Source organism: Vicugna pacos, chromosome 1 (genome assembly GCF_048564905.1).
Source record: "Vicugna pacos chromosome 1, VicPac4, whole genome shotgun sequence".
In the NCBI taxonomy this organism is placed as follows: Eukaryota; Metazoa; Chordata; class Mammalia; order Artiodactyla; family Camelidae; genus Vicugna; species Vicugna pacos.
Genome location: NC_132987.1, coordinates 8709876 through 8731240, shown reverse-complemented (window position 1 = coordinate 8731240; position 21365 = coordinate 8709876). Strand labels below are relative to the sequence as shown.

The 21365-nt window shown below is 39.8% G+C and overlaps 1 protein-coding gene across 2 annotated transcripts in view; it reads left to right on the top strand.

Moving 5' to 3' along the window:
- Window positions 1-21365, top strand: part of ZNF385D (zinc finger protein 385D) — a 786854-nt gene that overhangs the window by 477262 nt on the left and 288227 nt on the right. The window lies entirely within an intron of this gene.

The following is a 21365-nucleotide window of genomic DNA, read 5'->3' as shown; positions in this document are numbered from 1 at the left end:
AAGTGAGTTCCTGACAAAGATCAAAAAGGGGTTTGGAGTAAGCGTGGATTTATCAAAATGCAAATATTTTAAACAAAACAGGATGCTGCAATTGCATGCAGAAGCTATTCCCTCAAAGCCTACTGGGGACATTTCCTAGTTTACATAATGTAATTAAATTCAAGCCTGATGAATTCAAATTTATCCCAGAGACATTATTGGCAACATGATCCCATGTGGTGAAAAGACTAAGGAAGTAGCATGTTTGGGGGCCAAGGGAGAATAGAAAACCATCTCTAAAGCTCACAGCAATTGTTTGCAAGGATTCCTCCGCAGCTCTGCTCAGCAATGATGGGGAGGGAACTGGAAACCCTCCTGAATCTGGTCTTCACGCTAAAATCCAACTGCATTCCTGGACGGAAGGAAAAACCTTCAGTATCTGCCCATATGTCTTTCTCCTAGAATTCTAATAGCTGTAAGAGATAATGTTTCTTTTTGCTTTGTATAATTATGATTTGTCAATATCATTTTCATAATTTAGCTTTACTTTCCCTTTTATGGTCATTGCTGATGCTCCATTTAGAAATTACATTTCCAGAAGCTCAAATAAAGCTTGTGATTCAGTTACCTATAAATGACATCAAATTCCTTGGGTGAGGTAAAATGATAAACATCAATAGAAAAAACAGCAAGGGATAAGAAGCAAAATTCATACACACACACACACACACACACTTTTTTTTTCCCATAGAAAACATTAACCTCTCTTCATAAAAGAAAAACAAAGGGAAACAACAATGAAATGCCAGTTATTGTTTATCTGATGGGATACACACATACACATAGATGCAAACACACACACATATATTCCCTTGTTTAAGGATAATAGTCAAAACTGGTGATGGAGGAGTGAAAATAGACACTCTTGTACAGTGCTGATGTGATTATAAATCAGTACGATCTGTTGAGAACACAACTGAACACTACGTCCCAAAGCTCTTTGATGCAATTTTACCACTTAACGCACAAATTACATCGAGAGGACTTTATTTAAGGAAATGATGAGAAATAAGCACAAAAACTGATGGAACAGGATTTGCCATTGCCATTCCATTTATAATAATGAAAACTTGGAAACCATCTAACTGTCCAAAAAGAGAAGACTATTTAAATACGTACGCACACTCCTAACGGAGGATATTGTGCAACAATGAAGATTATATTTTGCAGAATCTTCATGACGGGGAAAGATGTTGATTAGTATAATATTAACCAAAATTTCAGAATACAAAGAAGTACTATAAAATATTTAGTACATGCACAATATATGCTATTGTGAATATAAGCTACACAGTTGACTGAAAGGAACTATTGATAATATTTGTGTATGGATTACGGGTACTTCTTCTCTTCTTTACCTTTTTCTGAATTTTTCGAATTCTTCAATAGGAGCATGTCAAAATTTTATAATTAGTGAAAAGTGCTGTTTTTTTAAATGTGCTCTAGAAAGAGGTGTATACTATTTTTAGCTTAGATAATCCAAAAACGTACTCTAGAATCACATCCCTGTATCAATAATTCCTCTGGCATTAAGAACCTTAAGTATTTCAGTATAAAAATTTGATTTCTGGAAATAGTGAGGCAGCAAACATGTAGGAAGGAGGAGAAAATGCACACATAACCAAAACTGTCACGATAAACTTGTAGAAAATTTAACTGTGGAAATAAGATAACATACAAGGTCCCATTGCTGAAGGTGACAGCCTGCAGTGCCGACTTCAAGTAGGTGCAAGTAGGTTCATTGTGGGTATAGACCATCTTAGAGATAACAGAGTCATGAAAGCAATTTCCACCGCCCTCTTCGCATGCCCTCCTCCCTCCTGTTTTTTTTTTTAAGTAGAAAGAAGCAGTTTTGGTTTACCTTAACCTTCAGATGACCTTGGGAAGTAACAGGTGTTGCAGGTGCCAACAATGAATGCTCTATGCTGATGTAAGGAACCAGTGCCAAGTCTTCCTGCAAATACTAAGCAACCCTACATGAGTTATTATAGAAGGAAACACAAGTGAAACAGAAGCAAATGATATGCAAAACCCATCCCTTAGCCAGAGGAATTCACTCAACTTTCTATGAACGCCTTACACTTTTGGCTATTTCCTGTTTCCTGAATCACCCCTAATGTGATGCAACTGACTTGCACTCCCCTTGCAAGAGCCAACGGTGCACGTCTCTTCCGAAGCTATGTTGGTCGTAATATGCCATGAAATCGGTGTCTTGGCGGGAGTGTTTAAACCATGGAGATTGGTTAATGCTACAAATCAGGGCTTTGTTTCCCTGGAGAGTCAAACATTTCCCAGCATACCACTGGCCTGGATCTGTCCCCTCAGTTCCCGATCCTTTGTTCAACTGTCTATGTCAGTTAAATAAGACTGTTAACTCTCCCTGCCAACTGGGCATCTTCAAATTTCCCCCAAGTGCCCTTATCAATGACAAACACTGAATTGGAAAAGTCACAATCCTGCATCCACCACATCTTAATCATATCCACTCCCTCATTAAAACCCCCACCACCCGCTATCATCTACCCAGTTAGGCAGCAAAAGCTCTTCACTGTTTCCAAATCAATCCGTCCTCTCCATCTCTGCACCTACCATAATACCCTTCCTGGGAACTGCTGTTTCTTTTTTGTGAGCCTCTGGGCTTTGTGACACCAAGGAGTGGAGATGCTATTCCCTAGTTCCCCTTTCCTGCTTCCCTCAGAGGTTTCCAATGGCTTCCCTTTTCTTTCTGACCCCTGTTGTTAACAGAGAAACTGACGTCAGGGAGGAGAAGACTAGGGAAGCCTGAAGTCACCAGGCGTGAAAGAACGTAGTAAATTTCTTTTTAATGCTAATGTGACTATTTTAAATTTACAGGAACTAAGATTATGTTATTAAGATGATGGGTGGCTATTTATGAAGAACCTATGTGAGCCAAATGTTCAGAACCACAAAGCAAAGTGGACATTATTAGCTCTGTTTTACAGATGATGAAATGGAATCTCAGAAGGTTAAGTAACTTTCACGGGGTCACACAGCTGCTGAGTGGCAATGCTTGGATGGAATCCTAGGTCAGGATTGCTCCAAAGGCATGCTCTTTCTACTATTACATTCTGTCTTGCTGAAGCTGGGGGGGCCCATTGTCCATGCTGCTGTAACAAGCTTGGTTCAAGTCTGTTAGAAATTTAAGATTCATTTTCATTTTTTTAATGAGACTGCCCTTTTAAAATTTTTTAATTTTTTAAAGGAGGAGGTAATTAGGTTTGTTTGTTTGTTTGTTTATTTAATGGAGGTACTGAGGATTGAATCAAGGAACTTTAAGCATGCACTCTACCGCTGAGCTATGCCCTGCCCCCTCATTCTGATTTTTTATTTCTAACCACACATAACTAACTTCAATTTCAATCTTATGTTTACTCAGTCCAATTCTTTTGTGTGCATATGTGTGTACTTAGCATTTTTTTCCATTTCTCTTTTTTTTTTGGAATATGACTTATGTTTAATAAAAAACACAATTCTTAAGGCTGAAGTTTGATTAGTCTGTCTAAGGTATCCATGAGATCACCACCTTAATTGAAATATATGGAATCTCTACACCCGAACACTAAAGCCAGATTTGGGAATAAAGAGATTTGTAGGACTTTCGTAAGTCAAATATTAATAGATAAGGGCCTCAAATTTGTCAGTATCTGTCCAGCACTGTCCAGATGAGTGGGACTGTAAATTGTGATGACATAGACATCAGGGGCATAAGCCGGGAGTTTTGCTGAGGACCTCCCGGGAGACTGGATGAACCGTTAGGTCTTCCCGTCTCCCTTTGCCCTGATGATGTGTTTCCTAAGAACAGTGAGCTATCTGATAGTTCTGGTCCACAGACGAAGTGTTAGGAAATGGAGAATGTCTCAGGGAACAGTAGCCGCTCGGTCACTTGAAAAAGAGGTTTCCTGTCTTAAGATGATAAATTACTATTTTTGGTATAAACAAAGCAAAACAACAGCCCAGCCACGTCTCATGGCAGAATTCTATTCTCAAATACGTCTTTACCATCTTTCCCAGAGATCCACCAGCGGAAACATACAGATGCCCTGTCTCACGGTCAGTGGTGCCTCTTCTCCATCTTGTGTTCATTCGGTTCCTCCTTCCTACGTATGTTGGTTCACTCATCTAGCAAACATCTGTTGCAAACTGACTGTGGACACTACTGTGGGAGCCAGGAGTGCAGATGAACACAGAGACAAAAACTCTGCCCTCGGGGGATGCACAGTCCTGTGAAGGGGGGGCACCAAAGCAAAGATGCACCACACACTGTGATCAGAGTCAAGGTAACTGAGCTTGGGTTGAAATTGATGGAGAAAGATACAAGGCCCTATTTCTTCCTTGGGAAAAGGGTGGTCAAGGAAGACTGTCTTCAGAGTTTCATCCCATAAAGTGACCTTGCCCTTAACGGCAAACCTGTTAGTGGTACTTTGATTCTGCTTGAACTAGAGATAAAGAGGAAGTAGAAGCTAGCAAGAAAAATATGTCGTAGTTTAGTATAAGAACAAGTTCTTGCTATCAACTTCCTTTTTTTTTTTTTTTGGTATATTTCATTATAGTATAGACCTCTTTTCTAAATGCTCGAATCTGGTTATAAAATGGGTCCTGACTCTATCTTCAAGAAGATCCTTCATCTGTGCCCATAACCAGAAGGCAGGCAAGGGTTATATGGCATGAATGGCCCTGGGGGTTCTCTCGTGCATAGCATTCCTCTGTCTCCATGTCCCACTAAGACATTTGCCTCTAATACCCGTTATTACATACAGCAAGGCTGTATGTATGAGAGACAAGCACACATTCGTATAATTCTCTCATGCTCAGAATGTACTTAGGCGGATAATTAGAACAAATTGTAATCATGTAAAAATTTTAAGTATTTTTTTATTTGTTGGCTAGAACTTATGGTAAGGGGCTAGTCTATCGGCTATGCAATGGATGCTCACAGTAATATAAAAATAGCATATACACTTATGTGCTTTAACCTAGCATTATAAAGAGAGTCCACTTCTTTAATTACTAAAATGTTCCAAAAGAAAGGCCACATCTGCCTGTTATCCAAATATCTACAACTATCACATCATAGCCTCACATCACAGTGTATAATCCTTTCTTCCTCCTCTTTCTATCTCTCTCCTCCTGACCCACACTCCACCCCAACTCTTTCTCCATTCACCATCCTTCCCTCCACACATCCATCCATTCATTTAACAAGTATGTATTAAGTACTTACTGTGAACCACGCACTAGGGCCTGGAGATACGGTGGTGAATTCACCATGGCATCTGCCTTCAGGGGTCTTCCAGGTTTGTGAAAGGTCAGGCAAGTGTCCAGGCTGGTACAAAGCATGCACTATCACCAAGGAGAGTGTAGGGAGGAGACACGGGCGGCATTCATCAGCAGAGTCGAGAAACGCTCTGGACGAAGTGATGTCTGAGCTCGGCAGTAAAGAATGTGTGAAATTTGTCGTATACAAGATGAAGCTGAGCTAAAAAGAGACATATATGTTGTAGGATAATTATACAAACCTAAGAAATGTGTATCTTCAGTCCTGTTTAAAGGGGGCTGTCTCACAGTGTCCTAATATTTCTCTAAGAACTGTGATTTCTGTAAGGCTCTCAATTGATAATATTTTCTCCCAAATTCTGTTTCAGTTTAGGCTCAGACAGAAATAGCTGGGGTATCCATATGTGTGTGTGTGGTGGGGGTGTTTGTACATATGCTTTTAAGCCACGTTTCATGAAAAGAAAGAAAAAATTGGCTTTGAAAAGATCTTTTATTTGACAGCTATATTAAATGTGGTCATGGAGCCCACAAGTTGAATCAAGTATCGGCTTAGGTAAGATTTATATTAATGGAACCTCATCTGGCTGTCCTCTTTACCCCATGGTCACAAATCCTTTCAAGTACATTGGTTCAACTACAAACAATTTTTCTAGGAAATACAATTTTAACTATGTGCTCTTGACTCCAGGGATCTCCAATACTTTATCCCGCCTTTTCCCTCATGACATCCTTCCATTCTACCTTCACTCCATTCAATATACCTTCTTTTAAATGTCATCTAGTATAAGTTACTCATCTTGTCCTTATTACTTATTTCCCCATTATTCTTCTTCCTCTAACTGACTTCCACTAAACCACAGTGGTTTAATAAACGTTCTCTGTTCTCCTGAAATATCTCCTCTGAGATTTGCATCTTATGGCAGACCTATTGTGAACTACCAGAGATTGGGATAAAGGAGAGAATGGATGACTCTGTGTTACTTGTGGCCAATAACATGCCACCATCTTACTCTTCCCCAGAACACAAACTCATCTCTACAAGGTGTGCCGACCATGCCTCAGGACATGTGTCAAAGCCGTGATTTGGGGTTCTGACACTTCGATAAGCATGTCACGCATCTGTAGCAGGCAGGAAATGATCTCGTTGACAAAATTCAGTGTTCTTCATCACTCTAGTAAGAAACGAGGTTTGATTATCAGGAAAATCACTGCATAAAAATGTCAGCAAAACAGGCTACATATCAACATTAGGAGTCAAAAAATTTACTCTTATTGTTCACAATGTTAGTGGAAAGTAGAGGTTGGAAGAGAAGAGCTCTTTGATCTGGAGACCTAGAAGCCGTTGTCATTCCTTCTAGAAACCATCATGATCATTCCATAACTACTTTTGGTTGACTTCCTGAGCACCCCTGATTATGCCCAACCGTCCCCAACCATGACTGAGGCTTCCCAACGCTGCCATCTTGTGTTGTCTTCCTTAGGAGACTTCAAAAGGTGCTGGTACAGTACCTGATCATGACGCCTCCTAGTGTCAGCCTACGGAATCGCTTCAAATTAATTAAGGGAGTAATAGAAGACATTACAACTGGACGAATAGAGTCTTATTATAGTTGCCTCTGGCAGTGGGGGGGGGATGAAATTATTGGAAAGGTGCATTTGAAAAGAAATCATTGGCTAAGAAATCATTGACTGCCTATAAGAACATGTCTCCTTTTCTATCCAGCATCCATCTCTCTTTCTGTCTGTCTCTTCCTCTCTTTTCTACCTTTCTGTGCTTATCCATCTTGCAGGGGAATCCATAAGACCTGAGTTTGTATGACCTCCTAGTTCCAGGGCTCATCACCCATTGACAAGTTCATTCTCTGTCTCTTAATGTCCGTTTTCAAGAACAAACGTAATAGTCTCAGTTCATCTTTTCAAGCTGGGCCACCCAAGTCATAGGTCTCAGAAAATCCTCTTCAAAGGCCACCCTTATCAAATTGGTCATGTCCAGGGGTGATGAAGCCCTGCCTATTTCATATGGAAAAGGAATTTCCCCAGCGAGGAGGATGGCTTGGCAGCCACCCTGAAATATGTCTAAGTTCCCTCTATTTCCTATCAAGATTGATGCCAGGCTTATATTTCTAGGGAAGTAAGACAGTGAAATCTCACCTACTCACATGACATAGACAGAGCCTGGGAGTCCTATCCATCTGTAACATTTGTGAAATGACTGCCTTTATTTTTCAGAAATAAATGCAATAACCGGCTTATTTATTTTTGAAAATGCTATCATGATTAGAAAGTCACTCATTTTTGAAACTTTATAGAAGAAATGAGACATTCCTGGCCGCTGCAAATATGTAGGACTTTATTTCCCTGAGGCAACTCTGGGTAATGGCCGCCTCACAGTACTCTTTCATGCTTGAGGATCTCCAAAAGCCGGGCCACCCATAATGTATGAGATGTTATTTGAGAAATCTGTCAGCAAGAGAGAAGAAAACAATTTTAAAAATTGGACTCATGAGCCAGAAATGTCAAATGATACTACAACTTGCATGTAAATGTAAAAACTTATGGTATATGCCTCCAAGTGTCATTTTCCCATTTTCCTCCATGAATCACATGCACATATATGCATTACATGTGTATAAAATTATGTGACACAGACTCCAATCCAGCCATCCCACGGACTCCATCATTTGAAGACTAATCTGGGTCAGTCATCAAACAATCAACTGTTCAGTGTTCATTCTTGTGTTCAAGGCTCGGCTCTCATGACAGCTAAAAAAAGCAGACTTACCTTGAAACTGGTTGAACTGGTGATTCCCAGCTAGACAAGCCCAACCACGCAAAACATCTCTTTTTCTTTTCTTTTCTTTTTCCTTTGGCCACTGTGTTTCATTGGACGACAGGTAGACAAGAAAGCCTGAGCAAAGAAACATGGGGCTTATGCCAGAGATTTGCAGCCTTACTTTGTATACTTATCTCGATCACATGGTGGTATGAGTGGTTGATGTCCACGGAATACTTAGTAGTTAACAATTCTAGTTCATAACCATATGGTCCATCACATCCCTGAGTAAACCCTTTGTGAGTTTCCAAATTCTTGTTGTGGTTTCACGACTGCCTCCGTGCCACCTGCCTTTCCTCATTCCATACCACTTTCCCCTTCTTCTCTTAGCTCTGTCCTCATGCTCCTCTCCCTTCTGGGCCTTTGCACATGCTGTTAACAATGCCTGGGATATCTGTCCTTTATTTTTATCTAATTTGAAATCATCCGCACTCTTCAACTTAGATGTCACGTTCTCTAACCTCCCTGGCTGCCCACATTTCCTCCCATTAGAGGCCAAGAGGGCCTTGTTGTTGGCAGTTCCTTTAAGATTGACTCTCCACACCCATTTCTGCCTCAAAGGTTTTTCTAAGGTGAATTATTTTTTTGTTTTTTTTTTTTCTTCCCTTCCAGAAAGAATGGTCATGGTTATTTAACTAAAGCCATGCAATTTTAAAAGACATGTGAGATGTAGTTTAGATACTAAAGAATATGATAAATGGCTCAATTTAAAAGGATTCCCCATGAAATTGTATACTTCAAAGTTATGGAAGTTCCTGAAAGTTATTACATTTCATCATGCTCAAATTCATTAGAGTCTTTTTCTCCTCTGTTTTTTGTTTGTTTGTTTTTCCTTGAAGATGAAGAGAAAAATTTCCACTACATAGAAACCCTTGTGAGACTCTTATAGTCTTCTCAAAGTAATGACACCTTCTAGAAAAGATAAAATGCTGAGTGATTACCTTTGCTGAAGAGAAAGAGGAGAACATCATGATTGAATATCTCCCCGCAGACCTGACAGCTCTGAGCCATCGCTGTTACTCAGAGTACATGGACCAGAGCATCCATTTAAATTCTGGGCTCTCCTTTCTTCACGTTCATTCCCAGATCAACAAGTCTCTGGAGGAAATGTGGGCTTTCTTTCTCAATTATCCAGCAATTTCTTGGAGAGTGAGCGTACTCTGTCCTTTGGGAAATTAGTCTTGCTTGCCTATAGGTACTTGGGACTTAACTTTATGCCACCAAGTATTTACTGAGTTCCTCCTCCATGGCAGTGTCACAGGATGGGATCTGGGAAACAGACAAGGATGGTTAGCATGCAGGATATTATCTGGGAGCACTCTGGGGTGGCACTGTGGCAGGGACAAGAGGAATGGGACTGGGAGAGAAAGAAGTTGAGCTGTGATGCAGGCCTGAAGGCAACTTTGGGTGCTCTAAAGCTTAAATGGTCCAACTTGACCAAATGGTCCCAAGTTGGTCTACAATGGCCAGGCCTTTTATTTTCCACATTGATCATTGATATGGTCCACCACGGCGGGGGGAGAAACCTTAGCAATGCGGCTCCCAGCAGCTGAGGCAGTACCTGAAGGGGCTGGCCGTTGAAGGCCTTCTGTCTACAGCACTCCCAGCAGCTGAGCAAAGACTCTGTCATTTTAGGGAGATCTGGGAGGGGCCTTGCAGGCAGGCACTGTAAAACTGCTCACTGACCATAAAGTAAATGAGACATATTAATTCTTCCAAAAGAGATTTCACATTATAATCAGGAAGACACACCTAGTAACTTTATCAAGGGATAAATAAAGTGACTCTTTTTTTTTTTTAAATGATAGTCAATTTACAACATTGTGTCAATTTCTGGTGCACAGTATCATGTTTCAGTCATACATACACATACATATATTCCTTTTCATGTTCTTTTTCTTTCTAGGTTACTACAAGATATGCTCTTGAGGCCCAAGAAAGGTAGCCACTAATTATGACCATGGCAATTATCCTAGAGGAAGATCATCTTTGTTGGTCAACCAATGAATTAGAAGTGATCAAACTGTGCAGTACTTTGTGTATTCTGGATTTTAAAAGTATGTTTATTATGCATTATATCAAATTTGCCACCACAGAAGTAAAGATTAAGAGTTTATGTGGCTTTCATATGCCATGATATTTCTTCAGATAAATCTCTCCTGTAAACCCAAACTCAAACCAACCAACCAAACAATAAAAAGCAATCAAGGATGAGCAACATTTCAATAAGCTTAGAACGTGTGAGGAAGGACCCAGTAGACTGAGGGGAGAGGGTGATCCCAGGCAGAGAGGACTGTATGTTGGTCAGTGAAGGTAGAAGTTAGTTTGGCGACATAGAGAAGGAAGGGTAGAGAGAGGGAGGGCCGGAAGGGAAGAATAGATGGAAAAGTTGAACACAATGGCAGAGATCCTTGAATAGAGTCCTAAAGATGTCAGGGCATGCAAACGAAGGGGAAAAGAAGATGCTGTTTCAATCATGATTTCAAAACGGCATGGCTTCCAATTGAAGTTACATGAAAGCTCTTATCAAGTGGGTAAAATTTTAATCATAGAAAGTAAAAGCTGGAGGAAGAAATGGAAGAACCTGGCAACCAACATTAGGTTCGAACTCCCTCATGGCTTATGGTCAGCTGAAGCTAGGTACTAGGCACTCTTTTGACAGTTAATGCACACTGTGCAATCCTCCAAGGTCTCAGACACTCTCTGCGGGGAGACACTTAGCTCACCCTGTGCAGTTGTGATACTTTCCCCACCTCTCTCCATAGACTCTCACCCCGGGGACTCTCACTCATTTTCACAGCATCATTTCATGTTTTAAGAAACCAAGACCCAAAGGGATACATCCCTCTCCAAGGTCCTATATCTGTGTCTATCTCATCTGAGCTGTAGATCACATTGCCATCATTTTAGTTACTCTTGTACAGAAGTTTCCTTGTTCCTACTAGGCGATACAGTTCCGTGAGGCATTCGTTATGTATTTTTATATATATTTTATTGAACTATAGTCAGTTTACAATGTGTCAATTTCTGGTGTACAGCATAATGCTTCAGTCATACATGAGCATACAGATATTCATCTTCGTATTCTTTTTCACTATAAGTTACTGCAAGATGTTGAATATAGTTCCCTGTATTATACAGTATAAACTTGTTTATCTATTTTGTATGTATTAGTTAGTATCTGCAAATCTCAAACTCCCAACGGAACCCTTCCCACCCGCTTCCCTCCCTGGTAACCATAAGTTTGTTCTCTATGTCTGTGAGTCTGTTTCTGTTTTGTAAATAAGTTGATTTGCCTTTTTCCTTTTTTAAGATTCCACATATAAGTGATATCATTTTTCTTTCTCTTTCTGGCTAACTTCACTTAGACTGATAATCTGCAGGTCCATCCATGTTGCTGTTAATGGTATTATTTTATTCTTTGCACTGCGGAGTAGTATTCCATTGTATACATATACCACAGCTTCTTTATCCAGTCATCTGTTGATAGACATTTAGGTTGTTTCCATGTCTTAACTACTGTAAATAGTGCAGCTATGAACATTGGGTTGCATATGTCTTTTTGAAAGAGATATATAGATATCCCAAACTTAGAAGCTTAAAAAAAGCATAAATGTTTATCATCTCTTCCATTTGCTGTGGATCAAGAATTCGGGAGTTTCTCAAGTGGTTGTGACTTGGGGTATTTCATGAGTTGCATCAAAAAGGTTGGTCGTAGCTGCAAGTATCTGAAAGCTTGACCCAATCTGAAGAGTCCCCTGCCAAGATGGGCTTACTCACATGTGTGGCAAGTTGATGCTGGATGTTGTCTGGAAATCTCAGGTCCTTGCCACGTGGACCTCTTCCTAGGGTCTACTGGGTGTCCTCATAGCATGGAGACCTCCCCCCTCCTCCAGGAGAGGATCCCAGAGAGAGAAACAAAAGCCACTTTGCATTTTGTGACCTCAACTTGAAATGTACACTTGATCATTTCAACACCATCCAATTAGTGGCACAGGTCAGTCCCATCCAAAAGGGGAAGGGACTACACAAGAGTGTGAATCCTGGCAAACAAGAATCCCTGGAGACTATTTCGGAGGCTGGTTCCACACCCGAAGCAAGAGGCCACATTACTGGTATTTCCTCTTGGTGACTTTCTTTTCTAGTTCTGCATGGTCATCCCACCAGTGTGAACTGGTTTTCATATGGTCAAAACGTGATGATGTTTTATAAAATCATTCCAAATTTTTAGTAAATTAAACTATGATCAGCATTTAAAAAATCATGCCAAAATACATGTAAGTAAAATTAAACCTAAAATATACACATATCAAAGCAATCTTTCAAAACTGTGACTCACAGAGAGTCTCACTGAGGCCAATATAATCCATGAATCATCACTCACTTTTATTTTTTTTTTTTATTTTTTTTTTTTTACATTTTTATTGATTCATAATCATTTTACAGTGTTGTGTCAAATTCCAGTGTTCAGTACAATTTTTCAGTCATACATGGCATCACTCACTTTTATACTGTCAGTTATATCCAACTTTCATCTAATCTCCTTACCAGTAGTCAGTGAAATAGTCTAGATTTCTTGTGAATGATAGTCTGTATGTAGTTAGTGTAGTTCATGGTAACGCATGAAGTGTCACTCTTCATGAAAAGAATGTAGAGAAGAACATGACCTTTTATTTCAAGGGCACATTCTGTGTGTAGGTTTTAAAGCAGCTTCTCAGTGGGCGACAGAATAGGTATTTATGTTTGCTGTGATTTTCTCATCTGAAATATGACATATGAGGGCTCCCTCCGTATCAGAGTTGTTGCAGTCACGTTCAGCTGCATAAATGCTCCCTACCACAAAGGTGACTCTTTATGTTTTGACTCTTTGTTTACCTTTTGAAAGCATTTTGAAAACGCTTTTCCAAGAGGCGGTGGGTAGCCATTTCCAAGACAGAGAAGGCCGGTTGATCAGACAGCAGCAAAATTAATGAAAAGCATCATGGAAGTGACAGAAAGATTAATTAAGTTCCTCCAGTCGTATTCACGTGTGGCTGTGAGAGTTCCTTTGGGTACTGCTGCAGTTAACTGGTATTCATGGTGACAAATACTGTAGATTTCCAGAACTGACACTTTTGAGTCAAGGGTAAAAATCACGGTCCGTCATTCTATCCACCAAAAGGATCAGAGATGAGCCCTTAGAATTATTATTAGGTTTGAGCAAAGCCAAGATCGAAATTGCAATATAATTAAAAGAATGTTGCAACTGTAAGATTTTGTTTGCCCTTTACACATTCTCTTTATGTGTTTTAGACGTTTTGACAGAGGAAACCAAACAAATTTCCATCTACTGTATTTGACTGGAGGCACAGAATTATGCACACTTGGAAACACTTCCAATTACTTTGTGAATTCTTGCAACGTCGGGGCACACTGCACTCTCTTTCTGCTCACTCTTTATGGTTATTATCAGAGTGTATATAAAAATGGAACGTCCATGACCTAAAGCTGCCAAATTTACTACAGCTGTACTCAATTTATCTTGAAAGATCTTTTTTTTTTTAAAGCAAAAGAAGAAATTCAATATGATGTTGTTTTCTTCTTCCATTTGGTTTGCAAGCACATTTGCTGTGGGGCTGAGTTGGAGGGAGGGCTGATTCTCAAATTGCTGCCCAGGAACCATAAATGCATTTTATTTTAAGAAAAATTGAAAACCTCTGGAGTGTAGAAGATCTTTCAACCTGCTATACAAGATGTATTAACTCATGGTATTGTGTCCCCAAATATCTTCGGAGGCATATTATTACGTTTCTGTCCTTGGAAACTCTTTGAGGTTCATTCATATATTCATTCAGCAAACACTTCCTGTGTCTCATGTCAAATAAAATTCAAAACCTTTAATCTGGGATGTGAGCTCACATCCAGTATGGCCCCTGTGTTTTCCTCTTCAACTTCACGTAGCATGAGAGTCTTTCATGAAACTTGCTCTTGAATACCCTTACTTGTTCTTTGTCTCCCAGGCATACCCACCCCTTGCTTTATGTCATTTGCCAACTTTTCGTGCATTTTTTCAATCTGAACTAATAACAAAGATTGAGCTTCAGTACAAGTCTTCCCTGAAGCTTTCCAGGTTTACCTCAAAACCATCCTAATTTTATCTTTTACCAAACCCTTACATACATGACCTAGATTGTTCATTTGCTGTTTATTTCATATTCCTTTTGTTTTTAGTTATTTTTTGTATGTATGCTTCATCCCCTTAAATAAGACCCCGAGAACTTTGAGGAGCAGAATGGTAGCTTAAACATTTGAGTTCAGTGCCTTGTGATATAGGATCTTCATTACTTTTTTTATTGCCAGTGGTGGGAATAGTTATAATAATTTGACTTCCTATGAGTGTGGCACCAAACTAGGTGATCTGGGACCACCAAACTTATGATGTGAAGTCCATTGATTTTTGGAGAAAATACCTACATAAATAGAAAGCAAGTGGCCAGTTGACCTAGATAAAAATATGAACGTGTTCCAGAAGGGCTTTGGAGAGAAAAAAGAAAAGGAAAAGGAGGCATGACAGGGAGCTAATCAGAGAGCCTTCAGAAAGGGATCTTGTGATGCTTCCGTTATAAGGGAATCAGGACTATCAATCCGTCAGGGCAAATGCACTAATAAAAGGCACCCGTAAGAGCAGCTGGGGGTTGATTAACTTTCCCTGGATCCTTCTCTGCCTAAACACTCTTCTGGACTCTGGTAATACTGGGCTCCTACAATGGTTTCCTGACCTGCTCCACCCACAGAATTTCTGATTTGTCTTTTGCCTAATGGCTGATCAGCCCTCTGGTTCCTAGTTGGTCCTTCCTCCGGGCTTTGGGATTCTCTCTCCACCCTAAGATTGCTTTTGATGTCTCCTCCTTGTCCATGTAATTCTGATACTTGTCTCCAACCATAGCAAAGGTAGCTGCTTCCCAAGTCATGGACAACATCTGGTGTTAGTGGTACACTCCAATCATTAACCCAAAATGCCACACCCTTGGCATGCATTTCTTCTATATTCCGAAGTATGTTAAAATACTCAAGGAATTACTATTTATTGATTTTTTTCCTTGACTCCAAAGAGCCTTCGTTCTACTTGGGGAATATTGATAACTGGGCATATAATTGAGATGGAATGTGATAAATACTATAAAAAACAATGTTTGGAAGCTCATTTGGGGAACACATGAGTCAGACATAAGCCCAGGGAAGACTTCATAGAAAACAAAATATCTGAGCAGGTTTGGATGGTGAATACAACTATCTAGACAAATACAGGGAAACAGAAGGGGGCAATCCTGGTAGAATATAACCACATTCTCAGCAGAATCAGGACAGAGCGTCAGGTAGAAGACTTTTGAGATATTTATTCACTCTAATAAATAGTAAATGCAATAAAAACAGATATTTATCTCATGCTACCCATTATGTAGACACTTTTTGAGGCACTGGATACAGCATGAACATGGTAGATATGCCCTGTCAACCTTTACATCTATTCTCTTAGGAGTAAAGAGGCAATCAACTCCAACCAATGAATGAATGAGAGGAAGGACATTTTAAGTTTTTTCCTTTGCACGAGACAAAGGTGGAAAAGGTTCCAAATACTACTGGATAAGTCACACTATGGAAACCCCAAGGAGGTCAGCGCCATGGAGACAGAGATTTCTGTAATTTCATCAATATGCCTTCAGCACCTAGAAAAGTGCCTGACAGATGAGCATTTGAGAGCTATTTTTTTTTAATGAATAAACATGCTTAGGCCATAGTCAACGCCAAGGTAAGAATTCTAAGAGGGTCCTCAATGCCAGTTAGTAAACTTTGTGGAAAAGCCCCTGTTAACTGACCACATACAAAACGGAATTATTAGATGCCTCCAAAGTCAGGGAAACTCAGACAGGTAGAATTTGGGAGTCTTATAGGATTTATAGGATTTTCATTCTTATCACAATATTATCACTTCTTTTCTTCTAAGCAATTAATTTTCCAGATTACGGTCCCTAGGCATTTCATTTCATTGGAAGCATCAAGTGGGAATCTAGGAATAAAAATGATTTATGAGTTTGTAGTTGTGTCTACACAATCTAAAAATTCTGATCAAAACACTGCACATATCAGGTGAACAAGTTATTTGTTCTCCTATAGACAAATTACTTATTTCTCCACTTTTCAAACGCTTTTGGCATTGGGTTGTGGTATACTAGATGGAGGCAAACTCAGGCTTAAAATAAATGTTCTTCCATCAAATGCCATCCATATATCAACCAATATTCACTCACCAGGTTGTTGTGCTTTCAACAAATACTCACCCACCAGATACTCACGTCCTTGGCCTCTTGCACTTGTCCCAGGGCTCAGGATTGACCTTATTCTTCTCTTCTATGTATATTCCCTTGAAGGTATCATCTGGTTTCGTGGGTTTAATTACCATCCATAAAATGATGACTTCAAATATGATCTTCAAGTATCTCCCCTGAACTCCAGACTCATAACCAAACTGCTATGGAACATTTCCACTAGAATACACAGGACTCTCAGACTAAATATGGTCCCACTTGGCTACCTCCTAACCCCGACCCAGATATGTTCTTCCACAGTCTTCTCCTCATCACTTAGGGGAAATTCCATCTTCCAATTGTTAGGTCCCCAGATTTCCAGTAATCTATTCTTTTTTTTTTTCTCTTCTATCACTTACCCAACCCATCAAGAAATCCTATTGGCTCATTTTGTCATCTTTATAAGCTCCAACCACATTTTCCATCTCCACTGCTCCCACCCTGATCCAAGCCACCATCTCTTTCCTAGATTATTATAAAGGCTTCCTAGATGGTCACCGTGCATTTTCTTTTGGTCCCTTTTTATCCATTCTCCAGGCATTAGCCCTAGTGGACGTGTTATGTTAACTCCAAAAGCATTCTACATAAGACAGAATAAAAGTCTAAATGCTTATGATATGACCTGTTAAAGTCCTACTGTATTAAGCTCCTTGTGACCTATTTGACTTCAACTATTTCTTCACTCCCAATGCTTACTATGCTCTAGCACACTGGCCCTCTTGCTTCTCCTGGTAACCCTCTGGCATGTCCCCCATTGCCCTCCGAACTCTCTGAGACAGCACCTAGCAAAATGCATGGTGCAAAGTATTCAAAAGATACTAAATTTATTTAATAAATATGAGATGAATGAACAGATTCATTTTTTTCATGAGTGCTTTCACCTTTATTTCTCTTGATATATATCTGAGATATAGACATTTCATCCACAACAGGGTTGTGACATGTGTATGTTTTATGTAAGTGACATGTGTATGTTTTATGTAAGCCAGAGTCACAACCACGGCTAAAATAACAGCTGGCCCCACAACAAACATCACTGAGAGAAGGAAGTTCACCATCACCTTGACAATCCATGACTTCATTGGAGAATGAATCACTCCCAGGGATTCCAAAAATGAAGTCATATGAAGAAGGTCTGTTATTTTTTTGGATCTTGAGAATCACTGTCAGTAGTCAGTTGTGGGTTGCTTTCCTTGATTTCTTTCAGCAGCTTCTGAATTTGAGCTACAGATACATCTATCTTCCCTCCGAGTGTCCAGAAGGGGTACCTTTGAAGTTTTAAGGCATCCCGCAACATCTTTACTCCACTGTAGCCTACGGAATTCTGGCCCAGGTGCAGAGTGATTAGGTTCTGATCCCTTCATTCATTCATTAAATACCGATTTGTATTAAGTCATGAAGATAGAATTTAAAAAGAGCATCCTCTTTCATTTGGGAGAGACAAGTGAAGGGAAATTTGCACACTATGTTTTAGTGCTTGAGCAGGAATTAGACCATATGCTATATGAAAAAAAAAAATTTAAGAGCACTATCTCATTCAGTCTTGAGGTTAGGAAAGTGCCCTCAGCAGAAATAATGCTTGGACAGAGAGACCCGAAGTTTGAACAGGAACCGCCCAGCTAAAGAGGGCAGGTGAGAGGAATATCATCTTTAGGGGAACTGTGGGTCTGCAGCTGGACTGGAGTGAACTTGTGAGGGATAAAGTGTTCATAAATTGAGGTGTGATCCGGGCTCTAGTCGTGAAGAGCCCTGCACGCCCTGGCAGGTGACACAGAGAGACAACGGAGAGTATTAACCAAGGGAACGACTCAAATGACTCTTAAAAAGATAATAATGGCTCTAATATGGAGAATGGGTTGGACTCGGGCAAGCCTGGAGGCAGGAACATCAGATACGATTTTATCGAGGGGATGTAAGTAAGAGATGAAAATGGACTGAGGCTCAGAGGAAGGCATGGAAGACACAAACGGGCTGTGCAGAGTTAGGGCTGGATCCCTGCTGCTTTCAGCTCTGAGAACGCGAGGCCAAGCAGGCTCTCCGACTGCGGTCTGCAGTACCACCTGGCATCTGTGCTGCGTGGAATTTACGAACAGCTGCCGCGAAGCATGGCCATGTTCAATCTGTGTAAACACTTTGCATAAAACACCATCCACCTCAAAGAATGGACAGCAGGCACATGGAAAAGTGTGATGTTTTACACACAGTACAGTTGTATTCAGTTCTGTTCATTCAGTCATTCATTCATTCAGAGATATTTATTGTGTTGCAACCAGTGTCAGATACCCTCGGAAGAATGGTGGCGACAACAGTGAACAGCAACGAAAATCTCTGCCCTCCTGCAGATTCTGCTCCGGTGAAGAGAGAGCAAAATAAACAGATGTTCACAGTAATGGGTCAGATGCTGATGACAGCTACAGAGACTAAGAGGGGAGGGAAGGGGGTTAGGAAAAGCCAGGGGAGGGACGAAGGCAGTCTGCAACTGTGAGAAGGGAAAGCGAGCATGACTACACTGATAAACTCTTTTTTTTTTTTCATTTTCATTAAAGGTTATCACAAGGTATTGAACATAGTTCCCTGAGCTATAGAATAAATTTGTTTTTCATCTATTTTAATACATAGTGGTTATCATTTGCAAATCTCAAACTCCCAAATTTATCCCTTCCCACCCCCTTTCTTCCGGTTACCATCAGATTTTTTTTTTTTTTACTATGTCTGTGAGTTTATTTCTGGTTTGTAGATGAGTTCATTAGTGTCTTCTTTTTTCTTTCTTTCTTTTTTTTTTTTTAGATTCCACATATGAGTGATACACTCTAATAAACTTTTGAGTGACACTTGAAGCAGACAGGGTTCCAGGCAGGCAGCTCTCCGGACTTTTGAGCAGAGAAACAATTTGTGTCTTACCATAATGTTTTCACTCTGAATACCTTACTGGTTTTAGGGCATCCTTTGTTTGACGAGTGAAAGGTATATTTCTATCTGGCAAGCAGTGGCCTGATTCCTCCTTAGAATCTCTCAGCTTCTCAGACCTTCTGAGAGACAGATAAAAGTCAGGGGGTGAACCAGGTCCTTCCCTGGAAACTGCTGGGTCCACTCCTGGAGGTGACATATGGCAGCAGATCTCAGGCACGGCTGGCATGTCTACAATTCTATGTCTAGCCAACATCAGCTGTGCCTTTATTTGGATATCACTTTGTTTCAAAATAAAAATAGTCGCATTTTTTTCCTTGAAAAATATCATATATACAACTAAAGTAATTTTAGAAGAAACAATAATAAGTGTCAAACTAAAATAAAAATCCCTTGTTTTCTGTCCAGAAATAAGCAACTGTTATATCTGAGGTCTTGACATTCCAGATAACCCTGAATTGGAGGTGGGCGGGGCGTACACGTTTAAATAAAGCAGACCCCGTCCTTTTTTCGGTAGAACAGAATTCCATTGTGTGAATGTAACACTCGGTTGCTTCTTGGTCCGCCTCTTCTTTCAGAAGCTACACGCTGCTGTTTCAGGCATAGTCCGATTGGAATGTTCTATTACCAAATGCTCTCTGCCTGTATATTCCTGACTATATATATATATATATATATATTTTTTTTTTTTTTTCTTTTCCTGGAGCATACAGTGATACAATTTGGGGAAGACCTTTACCTGAACCATTATAAATAGGATATTTATCACGCATATCTTCGAAGAAAGAACTCTGCTGGGGACTTTAAGGTAAATTCAACATATAAGTCAGTGTTAAGACAGTTGTTCTTTACTGAGATTTCCTGACGTCACTGAGAAAGTTGCCTAATGCCTCTGAGCATCTTTCTGTATCTCAGTGTGTTAGTCAGTAAGAAAGATGACATAAGTGAAGAGACCTTGTGACTGCAAAATGCCAAGCAAATTCAAGGGTGTTATTAATTATTAAGACAATCCTTTAGTGTCTTAAATCTCCTGTTTTAAATTCAACTCAGTGCTTACATCTTCTAACTACAGGAAGTCGAAAGGACCAAAAATTCTAATATTGAACTACAGTGCCCCCTAGCCCATGTCCGCCGTCAAGACAGCTTCATGAATAAGCTCTCACCAGATGGTTCTTTTGCCTGAGGGAAGGGCCATTAATTGTACTTTTGGATGGTGTCCATCTGTCCAAAAGGAAAAACACTTATGTGTTTTCTTCAGGATTTTCCTATAACGTTCTTTGTATTTTGAATTTTAAAATAGGAGTAAAAAGTAAATATTCTTTACAATTTCAGTTTTCTTCCTCCCAGTTGCTTTAAAGGAAGAATATTTCTAAAAGAGCATCACCAGATGTGCCCTAAGACTCACTGTAACGTTTCTGTTTTATATATGGTTATCTGTCCGCATTCACCAAATTCTTTATAATCCGTTGTGAGAGAGGATATTGACTATAGAGCTTTTTCTCAGAGAGGAAACGTAGGGTTAAGCTTTTTTGGGTAAGATTGCACAGCAAACGGTTAGGAACCGCAGAGTCTAGTTCCCAGATGCATTAAATCCACCAAAAGATACAGAATTCTGCAAGAAAAGACCATGGAATATTTTAATATCACAATGTGGAAATATTTGTTACCACAGCCTATAAAAACTCATATTGAAAATATATCGATTGCTTTCTTCCATTGATTACAATTCTTTATCTTTAGTTCTTAGTTTAATAGGTTTTTAGAAAAATTTTTACATTTAAATGGTCCAGTAGGTAAGTTGGGTCCCAAAGTGATGAGTCCTTGGGAAACTGAACTTGCTCTGTGGGTTTATTTTCCACGCTGGGCGTTTAAGTATTAATCAGTGTAGCTTTCAGGGATTTCTTTCTAACATCCTTTTCTATGTAAGATATAAGGGCTGCAATTCA